Below are 19157 nucleotides of genomic sequence, written 5' to 3'. Positions count from 1 at the left end.
GGCCCGATATTGAATCAGTCCGATTAATTTATTTTTAGATCCTAGGCAAATTAAAATTACAATTTATACTTACTAACATACTAAAATACGTTTTTAATAACATTGTGCCATATGTAGTCCTGGTTGTAGTGCGTCATGTCACCTTTTGAAACATGGGTAGATAATGAAGGATCAATGAATTAAATAACACATTCAACATTTCTTTAATTCACTTCGTGGCAAATAGGGCAATGTTTTGCCCAAGTTTGCACTATGTCGCATAATTAATGGATTAAGCTGCACATACATACCGACGTTGATTAGGAATAAACGAAGTAACAATGCAACTTCTTACGTTCATAAACTTGTTTTTAAACTTACGTACTACGTATATAAACTTGATTTTAAACGAACATGTTTGTTACTATTGCTTGTGAATATTTATTACTTCGAGATCCGCTTAAAATTGTCCGTTGATTTCAAGAATTCCATATTACGGAGTACTCCGTATTAAAGAGGTTAAGACTCAACCACCACTGTAAATCCGTAGTGACTCTATTGGTAATACCTTACAAGCATAAAATATGATACCGAGTATGTTAAGTACTTCGCATGATAATCCGGGACATCGTTTAGGCCATTTAGTTCGAATTTTATATGCTGGCAATTGCAAATGTTAGAGCCCAATTGGTTCAGGCTACAGCAGTAGAAGAAAGTAAACCCAGAAACAAGAGAAAGAAAACAAGTAAATAATGTGGAAATCCATTTTAGGAGGAGACGATGATGAAGAAAGAAATGAACGCTTCTTCGACGATCAAACAACCGATGATGATGATCTTTGTGCTCTCTCTTACACCCAGGTTCTTCATTTCATCTTTTCTCTTTCTGTAAATTCATCAGCTTTTTTTTTTTTCCCCAATTTAATCTCACTAAAAATTTTGATTTTTTGTCCGCAGAGAATGTACGCGTTTGCTGCTTGTCTGCTCGGCGGATTTCTCTTCATATTCTTGGAATGAAATATTGAATCCCTTTTCTTTTTAATCTTAATTTCAAGGATTTGGATCAATTTTCCTCTTTTCTGGGGAAAATTTTGGTACCTTGTGTATTATAGGGTATTAATGTGATGGAATTTTTGTTAGTGAATAATTGAATCATGTGCTTTTGTATAATGAAAGTCAATTAGCTGTTTGAATTCATCTTATGCCTAAAGTTATAATTTTTATGTGTTTACTTTATTCTATACTGCTCCCTTGGATTTGGTGATTTCAATGTGCATGATGTGTGATTATTTTTTGCATTGAATGATTTCTTAGATTTCATGTAATACTGGAATTACTGATAAAGGGGCGGTCGATGAACCGGATAGCATCATGATTCATGACTTTGTAGTGGATAATTATTTCAACAAAGAAGGAAATGAAGGGTCGTTGTGATTTGTTAAGCAATCAGCATCTGCCTTGTAATGGGTTTATTTTTTCATGGAGCCTTTTGTGCTGACTGCCAAGTAGTTGGATGGTTGACCTTGACCTTCATTGGCTTTCTATCTATGGAATGGAATTTAGTTCAGTCTTGAACATGATAAAGATATGGAAAAAAAAACTTAAGGGCCCTACCTGAATTGAGGGAGCGACTTTTTGAATCCGAAAGGGATTGGCATTGGGGTTTGGCCGTTTGGAGCACCATCTAGTTTTCTATATTTACACTTTACAGTTTTTTTTTTTTTTTTATCTCATAGGGAGTATTCAAACAATGAATAAGCAACCATGACAATAGGTGGTGCGTAAAGGTTTATTGCTTAGGAATTAGGACTTTTTTTGTTCACCTTGTCCATGTGGATTGGCTTTATTATGGTAAATTTCAGCTTAGCAGGCTAGCAGCATATGCTAACTTTATTTCTGCATGTTTCTTTCACTTGAATGTGTTGTGTATTGGATTTTTCAGGATCATTACTAGCTTAAAGCTAAAAAAATATAGTACTCTCTACAATCAGAAAGATTTATATCATTTGAATAACACAAGCTTTATCTTTATGAATTGTGACCAAAAGGATTTTATGTAATTCTTCGTGTGAATCATCAAAATTTCTTCCTAACATAGTGTTATTTGAATTTTTGGCAGTCAATTATCGTGTTCGTAAAGCCCATCAAGTTTGCCCTGCTGTTTACTTTTGGGAATGTGATGGCTGTTGGAAGGTAAACATGTTCTTTCACTACTTGATTTTCACTTTTTGTGCAAGTCTAGGTCCCTAAACTGTTAATATGTACTTCTACTGTTTGGAACATGCTTTTTTTTGGGGAGATTTTTCATTTATTTTACATCTATGTTAGACACGAAACCACATTCTCTCAGTAGGTCCTCTCAGAGAGTCTGATTTTATTTATTTTACATCTACGTTAGACACGAAACCACATTCTCTCAGTAGCCCAAGACTTGCAGCCTGCTTTTCAACTTCATGTTCTGTTTTTACTTTTACCAATAAAATCAATATGTCATACAACCTGCATTTGCTCCCACAAGTACAGAAAGATCCATGGTTACAGTCTTGTGGCTCAAGATTCATGAAAAATCCAAAAGGTTTCATTTTTTACATTATATTGCTAACTTCAGACCTTTGTGCTTGTGTAACCTCTGACATTAAAACTAGGGTACACAACATGACTTTCAATTAACAAGTTAACTGTAGCTATGCCTAATTGTCTGTTATTAATCATGAATAACCTTTGGGCAAGCCACCATGTCAATGTAAATTCACTTTTTCCAAACTATTCAGCACATTGCATGATCTTATATATCATGTTTCTTTTGTGTGGCACTACAGCCTTCCTCATTGGACCAGCTGAGCAATTAAGAAAGATGTTTGATCCTGTTCGTCGTTATGCAACTGCAGTCTACCTGGGATGTGTAATTTTGGCACTAATTTGTGCTATATTGGTAGGTCTGCTTTTTATCAATCAGCAACATTATATTACATATTTTTTGGATGTTGTTGTTGCTGTTGTTGTCTTAAGGTTAAAAAGTTAAGACTTGGGGTAAATGTATAAAAAAAAAAACAACTAATCATTGATTGATTAGCAATTTCCTTTAAAAACCTATAGGCATACTTCCTTGGCTACCTTTAGTGATATATTTTATGAAACGATGAACTATCCTTGTAGATGATATTTGTCCTTGATGACCCTCTGATATCTTCATGTATTTCTATAGTTAGCTAAGGTTTTCTTTTCTTATGCACTTTGAAGAGTTTGAATTATATAGTCATTGAAGTTTGCCATGCAATAAAAAATTTCATGGCATAGAGATTGTAGTGTCTCGTTCTTCCTTATATAAAACATATTTGTGGCATTTCAACTTTGGTGTGCATACCCTTTATTGTTCTCATAAAAGAGGCCATTAAAGTGTATTTTCCCTCCTAGTTCTTTTATCTTTCTAAAGGAAGTTGAAGCCTTTGTTAAGGTCTAATATTGGCAATTTCTTTTGCTTTCTGCCTTTGCAGATCCACAGCAAGATTTTAACTATGTTTGCTATGATATGTGAGATATGTGCTCTCATTTGGTGAGTTCTCTTATCCACTGAATTTTAAGCTGCTTTTTCCTATGCGTGCATGTGTGGGTGGGGGAGGTGGGGGGGGGGGGTGTTATTCTAACCATTCCTTTATGATTGTGCATGTGGCTCTCTCTATATCTGTAAGCCTGAACGTAGAAGCTATCTATTTATTGACCAATGTTCTTCATCTGCTCATTGTTTTTTGTTGTTGTTGCTTTTTTTTTTTTTTTGGGGGGGGGGGGGGGGTGGGAGGGGGGATTGAGAAGGTCTATCTTAGGAGGGGGGATTTCAGTGAAATCCCTACTAGAATGAGCTTCGTGGATTCGACCCTTGGCCTCACGTCTTGAAGTCAAAGAGCTACTGAACTGCTCTAGCCTCCTATCTCGAGAGGGGGGGGGGTGAAATCATGCTTGCATACATGATGTGGACATCTCTGAAAACATTACATTTTGACTTAAGCATAGCCTTCTGCTGATGATTTGATGAACATTTTTAGGCTGATGAATATAAGAGCAGGTCTGGGGTGGAACTGTGGAATCACGAGGTGGCCAGGAGGAGCTATATTTCCCTTTATGAATAATTCTTTGTAGTTAGGAGACCATTAAGTACACTGTACCCCTTAAAGGACATTTGATTAAGGCTTAAAGAAGACAATAGGGGTCATACATCACAGTGTCAGAGAAAGCATATTTAGAACATACACCAACCTCTGAAGTCTTATTTGGCACCCCCCCCCCCCACCCACGGGTACAAATGTACAATAAGACAATCGAAGAATAAAAAAAAAAAATAATCAAGTCTCCCAACTATCCATTCTCTGGTGCCAAAGCTCAAAAGGACATGTTTTGACACCTCTTCTTAAAGATAAAGAAATAGTGAATGAAAAGTCACTACATAAGCCCAACATGGTTTCTTAAACAGAAAACTATATAAGTTAGCTAAATTGTGCAATTGCATTTAGGTTTACGAATGATGGTTGTTCTTTGCGCTGGAAAATATTCTTACAAAAGGTAAGTGATGGGATAAATTGATATTACTATAGAGGAGGGTGTTGGAGGAAAGCCTAGCAGAATTCAGACAAAGACTCTTTAAGGTGTTTGCTGTGGCCTGTGGGCCATTTAAACTCGCGAAATTCTAAATGTTGACTTGTGAGATAAGGCTTTCCTGAAGGATAAATTTTCTATTTCCTGATATATTTGATCTTAAGAATTTAAGAAGCTGCTTAAACTACAAAACCAACCATTTGTATTCTTTGGCTGTTGCAGGTACAGTCTAAGCTACATCCCTTTTGCCAGAAGAGTGGTCTCTGATGTGATGATCCGCCTCTTCGACACTGAAATTGAATTTTAGAAGTGTCATTGTTTTATCACCTTTCTCCACTCAGTTCACGATTTTGCTTGGCTCTTTCAGTTTTCTGGTGTTCTATTTCAAGCAAGTTCATACAGTTCCTCTTATAGCCAATTAGCACTTTGCAAGTTACTCTAATTTTTCGTGTGCAGTTTCCCAATTTTACCTGTAAATTACCCGCAAAACCTTTTTTTTCTTGTTGGACTGGGAAGGAAAAGTTCCGACTAATCAATCAAGGTAACAAAACTCCTTGTGTGCTGTATTGACACTGACCACTTACCTCTGCACCTAGAATCTTATGATGTTGATTCTCAACAACCTTAATTCAGCCTTCACCACCTACCCCAGAATGTAAACCTGTGCTACCAAAAAGCTTTACTTGTATCATTTTTGTACAAATCCTGTTTTTTATGGGCACTACTCTGATTGGCTGTGCTCGGTCCGAATTCTTTGGAAGAAAAATGTATGCGTGCGGTAATTGCTTGACTATTAAGCAAAAGCTTTCCAGCTTTGAATTCAAGTGATGGTTGATGTTGATTTCTCTATTTCAATTTTATTCTAATCGCGTCTATCTTACCTTATTATATACAAAGTACTTCTGTACATTAGCAGTTTCTGTATCTTACCTTATTATATACAAAGTATTTATGTACATTAGTAAATTTATAGTTGTATTATAATATCAGCAGCAGCATTTCAACCCGACTCTTTTGACATGTTCTACTAATCCTGTACATTACCAGTTTCTGTATCTTTGTCTCTTCACATCATCCACACATCATATGCTGTGTGCCTGTGCCTAATTATAGTTAATCATGTTAAATTCTATCTTTAGATTAAAACATCAACTTTGAAAGCAAAACCTCGATCTCCCACAGTTTTCACGCATCACGCGAATTTGACTATTGCATTTAGAACTAGATCGAATTCAGATTCATATAACTCGCCGGGCTAAATTTATTAAAAACATCACAGGAAACAGCTTTCTGTGTTCACTGTAACAGCTTCACAGTTCACACCATGCCATTGCACTATTATGGCAATCCTACTAGGAGTAGTAAAAACTAAAAACCTTTGATCAAACATCATGTTGGAATGTAAATTACTAATTAAAAAAATAAAAGAAAAAAAAGCAACGGTAACTTCAGATTTATCATGCTTCATAGACTATATACTGTAGTACACTTCCTCCGTTCTTTTATTATTGCACCACTTGCCTTTTTGGGAAATTTCACAAATATTGCACCATTTCCTCTTTAGGAAAAAAATTATTTGTGTTCACACTATAAATACCCAACATACCCTTGCTTTTTCACACTTACTTTTAAATTTATCAATATATCACATGGGCAATTTTACATTTTTACCTTTCTCTCTCTTACTTTTTTCCACTACCAAAATATGTGCACCCAACCCCTATGGTGCAATAATAAAAAAAAGGAGGAAGTATAATTTATACTTGTATTGGATTGTCATGTGACCAACGATTTTAAGATCTTGCCGTATCGCCGACTTGGACTTGGACCTAACACAATACTTCAAGTCCGCCATCTTTTACTTATTTCCAGTTTCCACTAATTATTTTGTTTATTTTAGCGGAAATTGACCTCCTTTAATGAAATTTTCCCGCAGGCGTTTTCCTCAAAAAAAAGGAATATTTTATTTTGCCTTATGTGAGTATTACTTTAATCCAAACAAATTAGGTGACTCTGACATTAAAAATCTGACATTAGATTATTAATGTCATATACGAAGTATTAGAATATTAATGTCATATATTAGAATATTATTGTCATATATATTAGACTTACAATGAATCTGATCTCACGCAAAAAATTCTCTATTTTACTACTCACTCAAAACAGTTTTAAAAGGGACTAGCAATTCGTATCTAATATCTCAATTATTGTTGCTAGAGGTGCATATACGAGTATAATTAAATGACCGCTCGATTCTAATCAAATCAATCTCAATTCAAGATAGAATTTGGATCAATCTTAGTTCGATCAAGTTAAGATTAAGCTATGTATTCAGTCTTATCGATATGCATTGAAGCTTAAAAAGAGAAATTAAACGATAAGTATCTTCTTTATGTTTAATATTTTGAAGAACTTTTTATAAAAAAAAAAAAATATAGATACTATCCCGATCTAAATAGAGAATATTGCGTGACATGTATCACTTCATATAACCTCACATAAATAGTAACTTTCCCTTAATTAAAGCTAGGGTGGCCACCTTTCTAATGTAGATGAATTAAAATAAGTACATGTAATATTTTTTGATATGTTTGGAAAAATAAAATAAACACCTTTTACTAATGTAAACGTCTCCTAGCTAGCTACGGAGCTACCCATCACAATTTCTAACTTGATGTATAAACAATGATATCTCAAAACAAACAAATCTCTTTCTATAATTCTAACTTTTTATTATTTTATGAGTACTATGATTAATTTTATACAATCTTACTAAACTATACCCCTAATATAATATTAATGCACTTTAACTAAGAATCTAAGAGTAATTAGTCCCTTAAACGCCTGGAAAGAGACAAAGGGTGATGCTACTTTTCGACAATTTGACCAACTTTTCATCCCTTTTCTTCGTTATTTGCATGTTATTGAAATAATTGCGGCAACTTGTAAGGCCAATTTATTTTATATGTTGATAATTAATTAATGTGGCGACTAGCCGACTTCTCCTGCAATTCTGGTTTTGGATCTTGTGACAAAAAAAATTAATCTAAGCTAACCTAATAGAGTTTAGTGGTATATCAATAAATGTTGAGAATTAGTAAAGATCTTTTAATGATCAATTGGCTAAATAATGATTTATATATGTCGAATTTTAGTTTTTCATGATAATTTAAATTAATGCAACTCAAAAATATCACATAATTGATAACTTTGGTAAAAGTGTATTGAGTTACCAATTAGAATAACAAAAAGACTTGCGTGGACCTGGTCCACAATAATATATTATTGTGGACCCGATATTTATACATACGCAATTGATGTTATTTTAAACATAGTGACCCTTATTTTTAACATAGTAACCATATTTTTAAGGTAGTAACCTTTATTAAAACTTGTACAACATTTAATATTATTGTGAACTTGAATACAACGTTATAACCCTAATTTTAACATAGTGACCTTTATTTTTCATATTAACCCGTATATAAAATATTTCATTAAAAAATTTAACCTCTTATAGCCTATATATTACCAAAATAACTTTTATTTTAATATAGTGACCCTAATTTTTATTATAGTGACTTTTTTTTAAAAAATTAATAAAACAATCATAGTTTCTCTAATATTAGTGGTCCACAATAAATTAGTGTGAACCAGATTCATTTAAGAATTTGTATTAGACTAGGCTTCCCATATTCTATATTTCACGATCACTAGAACTTAAGATTTCAAGTTCTATAAATGGTGCACTGGCACTACTCAAGTCAACCTTTTGGCTCACTAATCGAATGTGTATGAGTATTTTTTTTTATTATCAGCGAAGTATATATATTGCATTGTATTTATATATTTAATGACTTATTTCAAACAAAATTCCTTAATGCGAAGTATGACAATATAGGTGAGTTAAGATATTTTGTTTATAAAATTTTTTTATTCTAAAACACAGATGCTACAATGAAAATCGTGTAAAAGTCAACTTCTAAAGCTTTATATGACTTAAAACGACCAACTCTGATCTAATTATATATGTACTAAACATAACACTTTCGTCATTTACAAAACTTACAACTACAAAATAAATATAATACTAGCTCATTGTCGCATAATGATTATGTTAATTCTGGCCTCTTTGATAATAATTATACAATCTTGTAAACAGCAATTGTTAAATAAATTGGAGACGTGCAGTAGCAACCTCTAATTAGTCTGATAATCATATATAAAGATATGATAATAATGGTATAATTCCCAAGATCAACCGGACTGTCGGAAAGAAGCTAGGAAAAGGTCGTTGGCTGTTGCATGAGTGGAAGGGTATCATTGTTAACTCTTTCTCTTTTCAAAGGATCAGGATTTGGCAGTTTGGAAGCCCACCACATACGGCAAAAAGCTTGGAGCGTGTGTCTTTCACTTTTTTATTTGTAATTTGCATGTGTAAATTATTTTTTGGTGTGTGCGGAGTTATTTATACAGTCCTGTATAATGGGTTAGGTCATTGAAAATGAAGAGGAAGAGTACATAATTTGAAGTAAAAAACTTTTCTTTAAATCGTCTTTAAGCGAGTTTGAGTTTAATTTCACTGAAATATAAACTTTACCATTAGACTAAGTACTACTCCATATATATATATGTGTCATGCGAAGTATGAATTGTTGTCATATAGGAATCGGTTAAAAATGTACCCTTTAGTCTTTACATTGCACCACAAATAATGCATGTGACTAGAATGCACATCTCTAGAACTACATATTATACTTGTACCTATAATGGTTTGTTGTTTTGTATATCGTTTTTAGATCCTTTTTTTTAGTAAAAATAGAATATAAAAAAATAAAAAATAAAAAATAAAAAACTAAAAAAACTTAAGCTATGGAGTATGCTATGGAGAATGGACTATCAGTCTCTAATTTTAAGAATTGAGATCACATATTCGCATACACTTGACTCAGGTGTATTCATGATCAAGCTAAAAACCTAAGAAATGACTATAACAAATTCTTTGAAAAATGAATTAAAACAAAAAGTGAGAAGATATTTGAAGAACTGAAAATTAAAGTACGTTGACGATTGGAGAGGGATACAATAATTTATTCTTGCAATCATGTGCAAAGATACAATGTGTTTTGTGACCAAGAATATTAATTGGAATACTCTTTGTTTCACAGATCCTTTAATTTAATTTGATCAATAATTTCATTAATTTGTATGGAGTTGGAATATTTGTGCTTTATTTTGCTTTCCTAGATTATTATTGTTGAGGTTCGCACCACAATGTACTAAAGCTCTACAAGTGACAAATGTTCGTTCATAAATGTAGGAAAATGGAAATTAAATCAGGAATTTTTAGATGTTTCAATCATCGAACATTTATAGAAAGAATTAGTACTCATTTTAGCTTGCTTTATTTGCTTAGAAATATGCTCATAGGTTGTGGTACGAACATCACCAACGGTTTATCATTTACAATCAAACATTTTTCTATCACTAAGAAAGAATAATATTTGTACCTTATTCTTTATTTTTTCTTCAATTATTGTTCTAGATATCATTGTTCAACCTACTCCACTTTGATGAGGAAATTAAAAAGTTAAAGTAGGAATATATATTGGTATTATACTCCGAATATGATAATGTAATCATAAGTCTTTATAAATATATCGAGCTATCAATAATAAAGAATATATACATATAGTACAATGGTTGTTATTACAAATAATAACGATAAGAAAAAGAGAAGTCAATTTACTATGAAACTTACCTAAGGAAAGGCCAGGGTAAGATTTTTGTAAGGCAATACATGATGTTGCCATTTGTCAACAAACAATAGAAGTTGAAAGGGAAATTAAAAATTGTTTTGAAAATAAGATTTTTTTTCTTTCTTTTTTTAAAGGCAATACATGATGATATTGCCAACAAACAATATTAGTTGAAACTCAAGCTTCTTGAAAGGGAAATAAAAATTCTTTCACTACCTTAATGAAAAATATTCAAGTTGAGAGTTTGACAACAACAATCCAATGTTGTTTTAGTAGGTAAAAGATAAACTATTTTTTTTTTTTTGAAACAAAATAAGCTAATTAATACAACGAATAGTTAATAAAGTATGCAATAACAATATATATGGATCTTGAATCTAATTTTAAAATTGATATTTGTTTCTCCTTCATTCATCTTCACTATATACTTTACCTACTAGCTTTTAATGACTTTCTTAAGAAAAAAAAAAAAACAAAAGGTTCGTCATGCTTTAAATCTTAATCGTCCAAATGATGCCCCAAAGGACCCAACTAAAGGTTTTAAAATTACTTTAGAGGAGTCCTATGGATGATGGGCATATACTATGTGTGCCCTCTATGAAAAGGAAAAAAAGACAATGTATGAGGTAAGTCATGATGATTAAGATTAAATGATTAGTTCAAAGTTAGTTATCATAAAAATATATTACGTAGATTACAGACTTATAGTGTCATTTCGACTATTGGTTTTCAATTGGATGTAAGGAATATATACTAATCTAATCCATAATAAGCTTTGAATTTACAAATCAAATTTGTATTACATGTACAAGCTTCGTTCGTTCTATGCCTCTTTATTATAATTAAATCTCTCAATAAAAAGGGAGAAGGACCTTAAGAAAATGTATTATCAAAATGTAATATCGATTGACGTATATAAGCTCACTTTTATTAATTCTATCATTTTCTCAAATTATTTGTGCTACTACTTGTCCGACTTTGAACCAACTTTGAATAATAAGTTAGTTTTTTTTATTATATATATATATATATGGAGAATTATTTGCGTAAAATATAATATACGGAATAGTTCATGTTGGATGATTTTTTTTTTAAAAAAAAAAAAAAAAAATCACACTCAGTGGCGGAGCCAGGATTTTCAACTTGGGGGGACAAAATGCTTAACTTACGAAAAGCTTAACAAAAAAAAAAAAACAAAAAAAAAACTCACACACAAATTGGTTAATACTTAATATTAAAATTTCAAAATACAAATATATACTTAGTCATACAATTCAAAATGATGAAAATATTCAACAGTGGATGAAAAAGAAGAAAATACCTCGAAAAGGAATAAAAATACTAGGAATAAGAGCTCTCAGAAGATCTCCCACACAAAAAATAAATACTCAGAGAAAACATTTCCCTCGAAAAATCATCCGATTCAATATCGTCAAGTCCCAAGAATTACTTACCCAATCAGTGCTTCTCCTTCTCCTTTATCTTCACCTATTGTTGCTAATTCTGATTCTTCATCCCCCTCATCTTCTCTTTTTGCTAACCCTCCTCTTTCCACCCCCCTGGAGAACCAGTTACTATCATCGAATCGAAAGAACAATGCTGCGAAAAGGAGAACACTGCTGAATACCCACCCCCATTAGAGAATCTGAAAACGCTGAATGCAAATATCAGAGTAGTGATAAATCATCACATTCCGCAAGTTCCCTCCGACTATGGAACAATGTTCCTACCACTCGTTCCTCCTCCAAAAAACCCTCCAACTTACCCCTTGCTGTTAGAAAACATAAATCTACTAACACAAATGACAAATTCACAATAAAAATATAAACAATTAAACATTTAAACAAGTAATAAAAATATGAAATTCAGAATTTCAGATTTACTGTAAATTTAAACAATTAAACATTTAAACAACAAAACAAGTAATCAATTATTCAATTAATCATACATTCATTGATTCATACCTCCATTGAAATGCATATGACGAACAGACGAAGTGTCGAAGTCACGCTGTCACGAAGACACGAAGTCACGATTCACGAAGGACGAAGGCTCAAGGGCTGAAGGGCGGCTGTTGAACCTCGTCACTGCTGCGAACTGCCGGCGAACGGTGGACGGCGTCACGGCGAGCCGGCTAGGCGATTGACGAACAGACGAAGTCACGAACACACGAAGTCACGAAGGACGAAGGCTCAAGGGCGGCTGTTGAACCTCGTCACTGCTGCGAACTGCCGGCGAACGGTGGACGGCGTCACGGCGAGCCGGCTAGCCGACAGGCGAGGGCGAATCGAAGAGAGAGAAATTGAAAATTGAAAAACTTAGGGTTTGGCTTTGGCTGGCTGGAAAATGTCGCAACGCAACAGAGCATGTAAATCTGTAATTGCATTTTTTTTTTTTTTTAATTTTTTTTTTTTTTAATTTTTTTTTTTGAAAATGGGGGGACAAGTGTCCCCACTCGTCCCCTTCTAGCTCCGCCCCTGATCACACTTGTATTAATTAATTCCTTAAGTTATGAATATACTAGCAACAATTACTGAATATAAAACTACAAATTTGATATGAATATTCTTGGACAAGGTCAAATGTCAGAATTATAATATTTTGACAACTCATCCAATTCAAGTATGATGATGAGCACTTAACCCATGCTCCATAATTAGTTGGAAGGTTGTCTAGCTAAATGATGGATAAGTAATGTAGTAATATTATAACAATTGGTTGCAATTTGGAGGATGAATCTTTCTATATTTGGACCACCTTGAATAAGATATTTGACTCAAGAATATATATATATATATATATATATATATATATATATATATATATATATATATATATATATATATATATATATATATATATATATATATATATATATATATATATATATATATATATATATATATATATATATATATGTCCCATGACTCCCATACTCAAGACATTAACTGATGAACACACTATAACTGCTTGACTCCGATTTGTAAACAGTTAGATATAGCCGAGTATTAAGAACGGAAGAGTTGCCTTGATGTCTCTACAATGAGCATTCATGTATATTACATTCATTTATTCTTAACAGTTACAACACTTAACATTAATTTATAGTTTACGTTTTATTATGGTGTGGCCGTGTGGATGATTAACTAGCTTAATTGTATAAAGTATTAAAGGGGTATTTTCAAATCTCATTTACAATATTTAGCTCTCTGTACGCACACGCGCGGACACAATACAATCAATGGATTGAAAAATGAAAATATAACGTCTGTCGCCTTGGTAATTAATTAGCTACATGATAATATGATATGATCTTTGTTTGTTTATGTGTCTCCTAATGTGCATCACAAATTCACAATCGAGTAAAGTTAGATACACACTGCAGTCATAGACATCTGACATGCATAATTTTGGATAGACATGCAAAATTGTCAACACATTGACAATAACGATGATGGGTTTTTCCCATAAGTTACGTGAGTGTATGTAGGTTTGAAAATTGATTGGTTGTTTTAATTGCTTTTACATTGTAATTTATTGATAATTACAATTAAAGAGATGAGGTTGAGGTGTGGGAGACACTTGGAGTACTTAGCTGGTTAGCTTTCCCAATATCTCAAGACCCACCTCCAAAGTCCAAACAACTCTTAATAATTATGAGTGCTTGGAGGAAAGAATTTGATTGGCCCGGCCTGCTGGCCCAGACCAACCCAGCCCGAAAATACTGGGTTACGGGCAGATTTTATTAATAAAAAAAAAAGGGTTTTGGGTTTCCGAAGCTTACATTTTTTAGATAAACCGATTTGAATTTGACCTAAAAAGTTTTTTTTTTTTTTTTTTTGGTAGTGGGTTTGTTCACAACTTTTTCGACTTAAAATTCAAATCTTTGACCTGGAACGGGACGCTTTGGGACAAACTCGATATGTCCCGTGATCACCTTTACTTTGATCCTCTTACAAATTCAATGGTAATATGATATCAAATCCAAGTGATGCTACCATTAATACCTTTCTAATTTTCTATGCTAACTTCACTCTTTCCTGTCTTCTACTATAATTTATTATTGTATTTATTTTATATGAAACTCTTGTATAAGGGTCTGTTCACATTTACTTAATTTCAGTTCAGTTCAGCTCTAATCAGTTCAGTTCAGCTCCAATCAGTTCAGTTCAGTTCAGCTGTTAATTTTCCTATCTCATAAAATATTCATTTCAGCTCAATTCAGTTCAGTTCAGCTCCAATCAGTTCAGTTCAACTCAGCTCAGCTCAGTTCAGTAAATGTGAACATGCCCTAAGACTGACGTGGATTACAAGTGGATTTTATAAGCATTGAATTCTACATACTTTCTCCGCTAAATTCTCGTATAAGCATTTTTTTTAGCGTAAAAAAAAAAAGAAAATATTAGGAACCCTTCTTCACAAGGGAAATCCCTAATTCATCAAAGGAAATAATAGGGTATAAAGAAGAGAAAGTACAAAAAGTAATGTTTATGTTATCACTAACAAGAGTATAAATATTGGTATATAATGATATTCATGTATTACTCTAATATATTTGTGGACGTGTGGTCCATTGTTTGGGAAGTGGACATAGACATGGACGTAGCTTGATTGTGTTTTGGGACCATGAAGACGACCAAGCCGACTACATCAACGATGTTCCTATGAACTATGATCCTAACTACGAAGCACTTCTCTCCGGCAACCTTTGTTGATAACAACATCTACTTGTAAAGTTGTAATCTCTCTCTTTTTTTTGGGAAAATTGACAACTAGACAGGTATAGTTAAATCTTTTTTTTTTTTTTTTTTTTTTTTTTTTTTTAACTTCAAACAACTAAATGAACAATCATAGCTATCAAAAAAAAACTACAGTATATCCTTTTGTATAATTTGCAACAATTAAAACTTTACACTTCACAAAAATAATCAATTGTTACACATTATGTAAAAGGAAGGTAGTAAATAAATTACAGAAACTTCTATTAACCAATAAAAAAATGCATTAAATCATTCGTGTATGAGTACGGATTGCAAAGTACCTAGCTCACTTGATCACAAATTTAAAAACACACACGTAGGGTATTAAGGTTTAAGAGTATGTGTTACAGAGTATTAATCTTTGATTAATTTGCTAAACTTATTTAATTCTCGTAGGTAATATATTTTTTATAACCGAAAAATATGGAGTATATGATTTTTATGTAATAGATTCAAGTTTTTAGCCTTTTAGTATAATAAAAAATGCGAATTATTTTGTTTGATTGAGTATTTGATGAGTTCACTAAGGTCGTTTAAGGAAAATTTTGTTGCAATTGCCTATTGTAATTAACCTAATTGTTATCCACTTATCTATGCAATTAGACATTTAGCTTTCCTATGTACATAACGTGGTGTAACAAACTAACAATTAGTTATTGACAAGTATGTTGCGTTATGCGGCCAACAGTAAATGTGATAGTGTTGCCAATAGGTTTACTCAGCCAATAGAATTATGCTTCGATTCCCCCACCACCCCCCTCATTAGCTATACTACTCCGACTATATTCAAAATTTAACCCTCTCCCTATCTAAATATTTTTGATAACCGATATGTACCTTAAAAAAAAAAAAAAAAAAAAAAAAAAAAAAAAAAAACAGTTATTAGTTCAAATCTCTTTTATTGTTTTATATTAGCTAAATATTTTTATTTTTATGATAAAAAATTAAAACACAAATTCTTATATGTAACTGCTCATATAATATAAACTTACTTTGTTGGGCTTTTTTTTAGGATTACTTCGGTAGTGTTAGGATTACTTCGTCTATGTTATATTTTATGTCGAAATATGAGCCGGCCCGATCCAGTGCCATGTTTATGTATAGACTTGGTAAAAAGTACGAGTACTAAAAATGACAACAGTAAAAAAATTCAGTAATTCAAATATATACGTCAGCCATTTCGTCATCTAAGACGGTCAACCATTCACCTAACAATGCATCTTTTACCATTTTGTCCTCCTTAATAATCACAATCTAATCTAACATTCAGCATGATTAATTAGGTGATACTTCCCCAGTTGTAACCAGATTTGCGTGTCAACTAAAGTATGCTTTTGAACATGTTATTATAATATTAATATAAGATCTTACTGTTTACTTATTTATACACTAATACACATGGTGTTTGAGCTCGTGTGGGCCACAAATGTCGTCAGAATTCAGGCCTAATTAAACAATTAACCAACTTCATTCGTAAGAGCACTAGCAATGATGAGCTAAAAATTTGCTCATGGACATTTTGGGTGGGCATAAAATTTACTCATGCATTACAATGGTGAGCAAATGAGAAAAAGTCAAAAAATGCTCATGAGCATTTCTGAAAATGCCCAAGACTTGAGCATTTTTGAAGATGAATAGTGCTCTGGTGGGCTCCATAATTTGCAATGGTTATATTTTTTGTAATGCAAATTCTGAAATAAATATTTATTAAAAAAAAAATTAAAATTACCAACGGTCATAAAATTTAATTCTCTATAAATAGACATGCATTTTGGTATATTTTGGTATAATTTCAGAAATACCATAAATCCTCCATATTCTTTATTTTAACGATAAAAACGACACAAATAAAAAAAAATAAGTTACACAAATTTAGACTAGTTTTTATTTATTTGGAGTAATATTGTTAAAATATAAATGAAATTAATAAATAAAGAAGTGTTGTGTAGGAGAGAGAAAGTAATGGTGGGGTATTGAAAAAGTAAGAGAGAGAGAGTAGTGGGCAAGCATTTTTTTTGCTCACCATTGGGAGAGAAATTGTGAAAAAAATTTGCCCATGAGAAAAACAGATTTGTTGAGAGAGAAAGTGGGTAGAGAGATAGTGGGTGGGCATTTTTTTTGCTCACCATTGAGAGTGGTCTAAGTTTGTTGGTATCTAATACTTTCACAAGGATTACGGGATACTATTACTACCTCCGTTACACATTATTTGCAACGATTTGACATAAAATAGAGAGAAAAAATATCTAATTGTTGCAAATAATGTGTAACGGAGGTAGTATAATTTAGGCCTAATTAAAATATATGTTTTTATGACTAGTTGATGCTTGATGGTGTCTAAGGCCCTGTTTGGGAGAAAGCTGGAAGCTGATTGAGTTAGCTGATTTTGACTAACTGATTTTATTAACTAATTTGACTAACTTATTGTATTAAATGATTATATAAAAGTGTTTGGTAAATAGCTGATAGCTTAAAGATGATTGAGTATGTGAAATGACCAATAAGCTAATTGTGGGGTAGGTAGTTTAGATAGAATTTTAAAATGAGGTTATAAGTGTCATTTCACAATAATTAATGAATAAGCTAATTGAAAAAGCTCCTAAAATGAGTTTTTCCAAAAAGAGCTTATTTAGTGGAATAAGCTCTTTTAATAAGTTTACTACCAAACACTTGTATTAGCTTGTTTGACTAGTCAATCAACTAAAGTTAGTCAAATAAGCTAATATACCCCCAATAAGCTAACTACCAAACAGAGCCTAAAACTATTAGTGGGATCAAAGGATTATTGAAGGATACTAGTGATGGGAGGTTGTACAATAAATCATATAAGGGGTAAATGAGTAATAGTGTTTGGAATCCTTTACAATTATATTGACCTAATATAATACAAGTATATTTAAGATAATTAGGTTATCCAGTATCAATTTAATGAATGTCTTGAATTTATCCTCATAGTTTCATGAAAAATGTAACAGTTCAAAAATGGTGAGACATGGACAACACAAACTCGTTACTAAATCCGCATGTATCAGCTTAAATAGACTCATTGGGTATTTGTAGCATTATATAAAACACCAACAATAATTTAAAGCCCTTTTCTTTTGAGTTGTTATGCTTTGCTTTAATCTACTCTACCTAGAAGCTCAAGCGAATATGGCCTAAATATTTTATATCTTGTAGAAAATTATAAAATATAAACATACATGAAAGTGCAATGCAATAGAAATTATAAATGTGAACTAGAACAAAATATATATTACATACAATCATCTCATGTGTCCAATATACAACACGACAAAGTAGTCATTTTATTAAACATGTAATGTTGTTAATTAAACATGTAATGTTGTTAATTAAATTACATAGTCATAGAGGTAGATAATCACTCAATTGAATAGCTTATCGTCATTATCACATATTCACATGCGCACATGTATAGCAATATGAGAAGCGAGTAGAAAACATTAAATACTTAACAATACAATTGCCGAGTCATCACAATTTATGTTGTTTGACTATAAAACATCAAATGATGTTTAGAAAACACTCTCTCCAAGCAGTATTTGGATTGTTTTTGAAGAATTGTATTTTGTAAACTAGTAGTCTAGTATGAGAAAATCATTTGAAATTTCGATGATAAATGACATTAATTACTAAATTAAATTATTGTCAAAAGTCTCTCAAAATCACCCAAGTTGAACTTGGATAATCAAAGAGAAAAAAAAAAAACATTTTGCAGCTAATAATTTTGTGAAAAATTAAAAGGAATAAACATCAAAGGAAACAAAATCAAGAAATAAAGGATAGTAATAATCCTTATAATCCATTATCCATAATTTACAGATATAGTTAGCACATTATTCAAAAATTTTTAATAATTAAATTTGACGGTGAATTACTTATATTTATCCAAAAAAAAAAAGAAGTTAATCCTAATCCCTAAATCCAAGAGTAAAATCTTTCAAAAATAAAAAAATCCAAGAGTAAAAACGACGCCGAGCCGCGGCGGTTCGGACCCAAACCGAGTGGCGGCGTAATCTTAACAACCATTTTTACCTCTACCAATTTTG

At 32.0% G+C, this 19157-nt stretch overlaps 1 long non-coding RNA gene across 1 annotated transcript; it reads left to right on the top strand.

The window, feature by feature from the left end:
• Positions 1–526: 526 nt before the first annotated feature.
• Positions 527–5576, top strand: LOC110696100. The gene is made up of 5 exons (XR_002506250.1): positions 527–839; positions 936–2171; positions 2798–2910; positions 3473–3531; positions 4788–5576. It is a non-coding gene; the product is annotated as an uncharacterized LOC110696100 (long non-coding RNA).
• The last annotated feature ends 13581 nt before the right edge of the window (positions 5577–19157 follow it).

Source organism: Chenopodium quinoa, unplaced genomic scaffold, assembly GCF_001683475.1.
Source record: "Chenopodium quinoa cultivar QQ74 unplaced genomic scaffold, ASM168347v1, whole genome shotgun sequence".
In the NCBI taxonomy this organism is placed as follows: Eukaryota; Viridiplantae; Streptophyta; class Magnoliopsida; order Caryophyllales; family Amaranthaceae; genus Chenopodium; species Chenopodium quinoa.
The sequence above is the reverse complement of the archived record's forward strand: the minus strand, read 5'-3'. Positions and strand labels throughout refer to the sequence as shown.